At 44.0% G+C, this 6816-nt stretch overlaps 1 long non-coding RNA gene across 1 annotated transcript; it reads right to left on the bottom strand.

Annotated features, from left to right (window-relative positions):
- Positions 1–322: 322 nt before the first annotated feature.
- Positions 323–1357, bottom strand: LOC137462339 (uncharacterized). The gene is made up of 2 exons (XR_010993670.1): positions 939–1357; positions 323–641 (listed from the first exon to the last, which is right to left on the bottom strand). It is a non-coding gene; the product is annotated as an uncharacterized lncRNA (long non-coding RNA).
- Between the last annotated feature and the right edge of the window lie 5459 nt (positions 1358–6816).

Raw genomic sequence — 6816 nt, 5'->3', positions numbered from 1 at the left:
GTTGATTTTTGAGGAACAATTGGAAACATTCACAGAAAAAGGAAATTTTGGACTTGTGCAGTGGGAGTAATCTTGCACAAAACCTGAAGCTAAATTTTACTTGCCCAGTGGGAGAACAAGGTGCAAAACCACCCTTATGAGTCTTGAACTCATTCAACTCATTCAGTGCCTAAATAGTGCATATTAGATATAAGTTGCACTTAAATTGCTTTTGACCAGGGAATTATCCACTCAGTAATTTTGATTAAGCAAAAATGTTGTAAATAGTCGTAACTTGTTTGTGGTCAATTCACAAAGAAAAAGATATTAAACCATCAAAATATTATCTTTATTCCAAAAAGTTTATTCTGTTCTAATCACACGGCAACATTCAGGTATATCTATTAAGCCCCACTGACAAGCCATCAGCAACAGAACACCAGAAAAATCAGCCTTGATGCTTCAAATCCATGTTTTTCATTTGCAAACCAAGAACTGTGTAGCAGAGGGGAAGAACCTGAATTTCAAATGCAAGCTGACTGACAACAAGCAGTTACCTTGGACAAACTCCACAGCAGTTGGGATCACAGGGATCTGATGACTGAAAACTGCAGTTTTAGGTCAATCATATTTCATAACCCAGTTTCAAGGCTGGGCTTTTTCTGTGTGGAACAGTAAAACCAGGAAGAGATTAAGAAGCCTGCCTAATAATTAGCATTCCAGCCTGTCAGAGTCATATTATGGCACACAAAACTTCGATTAGACGAACAATCTAAAGGTTGCCAAGATAAGGATTCAAAAACCAGGCAATACCAGAAATAAGGTCATTACGTTCAGTTTCAGAACTTTGAATGACACAGCCATGTTATCCTTCTGGGGGAGTCATCACTCTCCTCCACAGAAAACACATGGTCTGTGCAATTAGCATGTCCATGAATGAAGATCCCGTCTGTACTCACCAATATAAATCATGACAGCTGCAGCTTGCCAGAAAAATTGATTTTTCTGTTTGACGTGTGTATTTCCTGATTTTTCAGGATTTTTAAGCCTGGCACCTCATCTGCCCAAAGTACAGCTACCACTGGCTTTCAGTGGTACCACCTACCTCTTCAAAGGCTGATTGAATGAAGTGCCCTGCATCACCTGGGACAGAGGGACAGGGACAGTCCATCTTTTTGGGGTACTACTGTCCTTTCTATCCCTGTCCTTCCTGGCTGCAATATGTGCTTCCCTTCTGTTTGTGCTCAGAGAAGATGGACTCTGTAAGGTTCTAAAATCACAGTCTAAATGTACATTGAAAATTACTCTGGTCTTTCAAAGGCTGTTCTTTTTCTCCATGTTCTGCACTGTAGTCAGTTCTTTTGCCACATTGCAAGCCTTTTCCAAAGAGTGGAAGAACTGTCAGTCAGCCCATCACCTATACAAGAAAGACCATTCAAGAATTTCATGAAAAAAACAGCATTTTTTGGTCCTTAACTTGGATCTTGAAAGTAACTTAAGCTGGATGTCATGGAAAATCTCCTGCTGAAACACTTTTAAAAGATTGTCAGAATCACAAACAGAAAGAGTGAGGATTTATAAAAGAGAAAACTCTTCAGCCCAAATAATGAGTAGACTTGCTAGATCTCTTCAAAATAGCACTTTATGTAAGACCTAAAAGCATTTCTCCACATAGGGTTCAAAGCTAATAAGCTAAGGATTGGTGTATTTTACACATGTAGAAGGACTGCAGAGAATGCTCTACATCTTCCTCTAGACATTCACTGAGATTAGACTGACACCAAGAGTTGTACTGAACTAAATCCACAGCCAAAAAGTCATAGAGTCTCTTGCTTAATGTGAGTAGCAAGTCTCTTCAGACTGAATTGCTAGATTTCTGTTCTACATTAACAATCTGTAGGACTAATTCACAGACCATAACTGATCACTTATTAGATTAAGGTGAAAACAAATACTCATATAAATCACCTTCTTTCTTCCTACAGATAGCTTCTTCAAGATGTTACTGTTCATTCGTAGAAAGCCCTGTTTGGAAGAGAAAGGAAAAGCATACTTTGACACTATCTTTATGAGTGTTGCCTCTCTTTACCTATTTTTTGAGGGCTAAAATGTAGGAACTGAAACAGGAGCTCCAAAAGGGTTCTGATTTAGATACCTAATGTAAGATATGCTTGAATATTTATCATCCCAAATTATGTTTCAGGTTTTTGGCTTTATCCTCCTGTCTATTCTTTTGAATTTAGTTTTCACTGACACACATTTTCCCTAAAGCCTCTTGCACTGCAGGAAAAAGAGCCCCTCAAAGCTGGTTTGTGTAGATTTTTAAAATTGGCTTACATGCTAAGCAACACACACAGCTTCTGCAAAGGGCGCTAGGCTTTTGATCTTAAAAAGAAAAAGAAAGAATCTGAGTTTGAAAAACACTCCTTTTATGCAAATAAATCTGTGCAGAAAAACAGTGTAAGAAAAATCCATGCCCTTTAGAGACCTGAGAAAGCAGCTGGCGTGGCTCTGCAGGAAGCAGCCTGCAGGTGCTGGGAAGTGGCCAGAGGGTCAGACTTGCAGCTGCTGGACTCAGACCTGGCCTTTAGTACAGTGGGAGCAGGAAGAAGTGCCTGAGGAAGCAGTTGTTGCCCCTGAAGAGAGTTCACCCCTTCCTGGCTACCAGAAGAAGGGGGCTGCTTGGCTCTTTCCATCACATGCAGATTTCTATCAGGCTGGATTTTGTGTTTTTCTTGTAAAAAAATACTTAATTCGAGAAATAGCAAATTAAGTGCAACTTATATCTAATATGCACTATTTAGGCACTGAATGAGTTGAGTGAATTCATTTATTTGAAGGTTGTGTCTGGCAGGCATTTCCCTCTAGGACAGCCTGTGCTCTGATTTTGGTCAGTCCAATAAAAAAAGTCAGATAAATGTTTCTGGAGACCTGCAGAGGAGAGACTGACACATTATTCATTTGAAACAACAGTAGCTTCTTTTTGCAGAACTTGTACCTTTTTCTGTTTCTTTTTTTTTTTTTTTCCTGCTACCCTGGCTGTGGATTTTCTCCCTCTTCAATATCTTTCATATGAATATCCTACCTTATCATAGGCAATATTAGCAGCTGAGGGGAGAAGGGGAGACCAAAGAAATGCAGTTGCCATGTTTCTTCCCACCCAGGTAGATCTGGTTACTTGTCCTTCATCTCCTTAGTCTGTAACTCCAAAGGGATCAGCATAGGTTTAAAAATGTATGCCATGCTGTGTGACTTGCTGTGTGAATTCCAAGCCCTGCGTAACAAGCCAAGGCTGACACAATGCAAACAATGTGATGGCACTGCCTGCCTTTTCTGTCACTACACAGAAGGAGGTGGAGCAAGGCATTTGCACATCTCCCAGGAAAGAGAAGATGGGTAGACAGCTAGAAAAACAAACATTTTAAGAAAAACAGATGGCAAACAACAGAGAACACAGTCACAAATATGTAGTGGCAATACAATATTTTCCTACCTTCAGATCTCAAAATGCTTCACCACTTTATAAAATGGGAAGCACACAAAACCCATTGTCATGTTCAGCAAATGTGTTTACATCAGAATCAAGGGTGAAAAATTACCCCCATGCTACTGCACTCTTGAAACATTCCTTTTTCTTTCTCCCAGCTCATGTTGTGACATGTTTCAATATAAATGTCCCTGTCCCCATAACCGAGGTTCACTGAGTTCAAAGGTTGGAGAAAATCTAAGTTAGACTTGGAATTGAGATGGGTTTAAGGAAAAAATTGTGCTGATTTGGCAACAGCTCTTTCAAACTTCAACAAAAAATGTGTAAGTGATGGGTGAGGTTAATGAGCAGCTGAACAATTAATTAGTCTATTCAGTGGGTGATCCCAGTCATCCTGGAACAGAGCCAAAACGAAGCTTTCCTCATGCAGCATGAAGCTAACATGCCTAATCCCTTCCCAGTTATTCTTCAGCCATCTCCAGCCAATCAGCAATGAAGAACAAAGCCAACCTCCATAGACTTTTTAGCCCTCAAGCTATTTTCCATACAAGTGTGAATGTCAAATATGCTGGGTCTGAAACCACAGGATTGGGATGTGGCAATTCAGTTGTGGTATCAAAGTTAAATGGGATTATGAGTTACATGTTTGTGACTGGTATATAGGATGGTTGGCATGAAAAGAGTTGTCGAGCTCTGGCTGCTAGGGTTTGGCAAGTGGGAAGAAACTGTGCTTGAAGCAATTTTGAAAACAGTATCTTATTGCTCTGCTTCCATGAAAACCATCACTGGAATAAACCCCATGCCTTTTGAAATATTCATTAAAAATAAAAGATTCTCCCTTGCCAGAAGAGTCCAGTAGCCTGAAGTATCTACGTCCAACCTCATAATTTGGGTTTGTACCAGACAGAGAAGAGTGGGGCTGCCATGCATTGATTTTTATTCCTTTTTATTAAAATTTCAGGGAATATCTCTGTCTTTCCTTCTAAAAGAATCCTATTTTGTATTAAAAAAATTGATATTCGGTAGGACTAGGAGAAAGTGAGTCTGTATAGGCTATTAGTTGGTGTAGATTGATGACTGATTACTGGCATTCCAGTTTAAAAAGAGGAAAGAATTAAAAAAACAGGGTTTTGGCCAGAGTGCAAGGTGTAAATGAGATCAAGCCAGGTATGACACCAAGGGCAGGGAGGAAAGGCAAGAAGGAGGCTCTTAAGGGGTTTACTGAAGAGTTAAATGTTGGTGATGTTGTTTTGGCCAAAGTGAGAGTAGAGGTGTTTTGTTCAGAACCAAGAGCACATGTCAGTGAAGCAGACATGGAAGTTTTCAAAGGTCAGTGGTAGCTGGTGAATGTGGTGACACTGCTGTGTAATTTCGTTCATGTTGTGATCACTTCCTAATCCTGGGAAATCCTCTTACAGCGAAGTTGCGGGTCCCCTGCCTTTGGGGAATCTGCTGAAGCAGACTCACGTGTGTCAGGGATGCTGAAAGGATAACCTGGTGGATGGCAGTAGATGGACTGGCCACCTGGCAGCAGAACAGCAGGTGCTGTAATGGGTGCCTCTGCAGATCTCACCGGAGCTGCCGCAGTCAGATACATCATCGCGGGTAGGATTTTAACTCTCCTATCCTATGCAGAGTTAAAATGGAAGTGGTTCAGCACAGGCATAATTGGTACCTGGTGTAGTTCTTGGGGTGGTTTTGTTCAAGGCCAGGAGACAGACTTCAGTGATACTTGTGGGTCCCTTACAACTCGGGGGATTCTATGATCTATTACACATGGCTTCCAGGTAAATCCAAGGAAGCGTGAGCTCCATTGAAAGGTTTTCTGAATTTTTTGTCCCTATCCGGGTCTGCCAAACAATGCTTCTAACAGTATGTCACAGCTAGACCAACAAGCCAACACACTTTATATACCTGGTCTCCCTCTACCCTCACCTCTCATCAACTTTTTCTGCCCCTTGTCCAGGCTCCAGCTCAACAGGACTTAGGCCCAACAAGTCCTACCTATCCCACCTGCCTGCCACCCTTCCCACCCTGTTTCTGCATGCTCCCGCTAAGCTTTCCTGCCTCAGCCTGTTTTCACGACAGCTGTCCCGCAGCCCGTGTCCCCTCGGTGAGGGCACGGCCTCTCCCCGCCGCTCCCTGAGGGCCGCGGAGAGCGCCGCCGGCGCCATTTCCCGGCCCGCAGGTGGCGCTGCTGCGCCGGGCCCGCGGCCGGGCTGAGGCGGGCGCGCCGGTCGCCTTCTGCCTCAGAGAGCACCAAGATGAACAAAAGCGAGGTAAGTTTTCACTGGCGAACCATCTTTTGCGGAAAAGAAACAAACGGGTAGCCAGGCGCGGTGGCAGCCTTCCTCCCCCAGGAGCGGCGTGTGGCCTCCCGGACGGCACCGCCGGGTGTGCGAAGCACGGGCTTTTTTCCCCGCGGGTTGTGGCTTCGGGTCGGGACAGCGGCGCATGACATAGGTGACACGAAGTTAAGACAGACACTCATCATAGTCGTGACTTTTGTCTCTGCTAAAGCGAGGAGGATGAAAAGCCCCTGAGGAGGACGTGGAGAAGGAGATCTGCTGCTGCCTTCCCAGCGATTTCTGCTGAGGAGCAGCGTGGCACCCGGCCGTCAGAGGGACAGCGCTCAGTGCGAGGGGGACACGCCAGCCAACAGCCAGCTCGCGTGGCTCTGTGGCTGACGGGAGACCCGAGCTCAGCTGCAGCCACTCCAAACAACACGCTCTCCCGAAAGCAGCCTGGTTTTTTACTGTCCTGCCTGCACATAATTGAGGTGGTTTTGCCCCCATCTCAGCTCTATCTCTTTGCATCACCACCCCACAGTTATTATGAACTTCTTCAGTTATTTATATCGTTCAAATTTAGTGACACTGACTAAAAAAATCCTCAGGGCAGAGTTTTAGGAAATTGGTCAGAAATCTTAGAAACTGAGTCATTTGGGATGGGTTGAACTTTGCTTTTTTTTTTTTTTTTTTTTTTTTTCCTGCAGCTGCCTGCTGTGTGTTTGTCAGATGGAGATTGAACTGAGGAAGGGTCCTAGAGTTCAAACGCCTTCCCTACTGCAGCGAGGTGGAGCATGGCACAGGATGCAGCTTATCACAGATAGCAGCTGTGTGTATCAGGGGTCTCCGCTTCCCTCTCCCATGCTGTTTGCTCGGCTCCCTGCCTCTCCCGTGCACGCTGTGTGAGAGGCTGGGGTAGGGGATGGATTTCAGACCCATTAACAGCTTTCCAGACAGCTAAATTCAGTGTCACGGGGCACATCCTGCTGATGCAGCAGCAGAGGGCAGTTCAGATCTCAGGGGGAAGGAAAATAAAAAAGAAATAAATTTGCCTCAGGAGCC

This window comes from Anomalospiza imberbis, chromosome 1 (genome assembly GCF_031753505.1).
Source record: "Anomalospiza imberbis isolate Cuckoo-Finch-1a 21T00152 chromosome 1, ASM3175350v1, whole genome shotgun sequence".
Classification (NCBI taxonomy): domain Eukaryota; kingdom Metazoa; phylum Chordata; class Aves; order Passeriformes; family Viduidae; genus Anomalospiza; species Anomalospiza imberbis.
The sequence above is the reverse complement of the archived record's forward strand: the minus strand, read 5'-3'. Positions and strand labels throughout refer to the sequence as shown.